The sequence below is a fragment of the Aricia agestis genome, chromosome 15 (genome assembly GCF_905147365.1).
Source record: "Aricia agestis chromosome 15, ilAriAges1.1, whole genome shotgun sequence".
NCBI classification, from domain to species: Eukaryota; Metazoa; Arthropoda; class Insecta; order Lepidoptera; family Lycaenidae; genus Aricia; species Aricia agestis.
This window is the reverse complement of record NC_056420.1, coordinates 13,872,313-13,873,231: the sequence shown is the minus strand read 5'-3', so window position 1 is coordinate 13,873,231 and position 919 is coordinate 13,872,313. Positions and strand designations below refer to the sequence as shown.

Genomic DNA, 919 nt, shown 5'->3' with positions numbered 1-919 from the left:
CTGAATATCATTGGAAGGTAATTCAGGTACATGAAGCCTGTGCTTGTTGGTGATGTTGTGTAATACAGCACATGCATTAACAATCTTAGCCACAACATGGTGATTATAATGTAGTACTCTATGTGACAACAGACACCGCCAACGGGCTTTCAATACCCCAATACACCTTTCAACTGTGTTTCTTGTTCGGCAATGCATATTTGTGTAGTTCTCTTCTGCACTGCCAGGTTGTGTGTTAAGGATTGGTGTTAGAAGCCAAGTTCTCAATGGATATCCAGAGTCACCTGTTAAGAAAATATATTTTATAATATAGTAGGGTATATATCTGCAGGAGATGGGGTAAACACTGAGATATTTGAACTTAAATCAATGAATATTATAGTAAATATATAGTAAATGTAGTAAATACCATTTCTATGAATGAATATTAAAATAATTTGCAGAAATTAAGTGTGAATGAAAATTGTACATTTATTATTATTTTGGTTCGTGGTCACAACTTTTTAAACAGCAGGTAAAAAATACCCCATGTCTTTAAAATGAAAATGTATGACTGTAAGTGTAGAGACAAAGCAAATTTGTTGGGCACCTATAATATAATAATACATACCAAGAAACCAAATGCTTTCACCATTTTGATTCAGCTGCTGCAAATGATTCATGGGTAGCACCACCAAACGTTGCATCAATATTTAATATATTCAGATCACTATCACAAATATGCGTACACTCGCATGCAAGAACGTGCAAATACCAACACCATACAAGCAATAATGTTAGCAAATTCATGTAAGGCCTCCTACGAATAATAAATAGTTTTTATTATTCGTAGAAGGCCTCTCACCACCATGCAATATGAAAACCTCAAGTCCCTAATCTCGAAAATAGCTTTTATTTCTCTTGTTGATTCCTAACAAAG

The 919-nt window shown here is 34.2% G+C and overlaps 1 long non-coding RNA gene across 1 annotated transcript; it reads right to left on the bottom strand.

Annotated features, from left to right (window-relative positions):
- Positions 1 to 211: 211 nt before the first annotated feature.
- On the bottom strand, positions 212 to 659 carry LOC121734344. The gene is made up of 2 exons (XR_006036703.1): positions 611 to 659; positions 212 to 284 (listed from the first exon to the last, which is right to left on the bottom strand). It is a non-coding gene; the product is annotated as an uncharacterized LOC121734344 (long non-coding RNA).
- Positions 660 to 919: the final 260 nt, after the last annotated feature.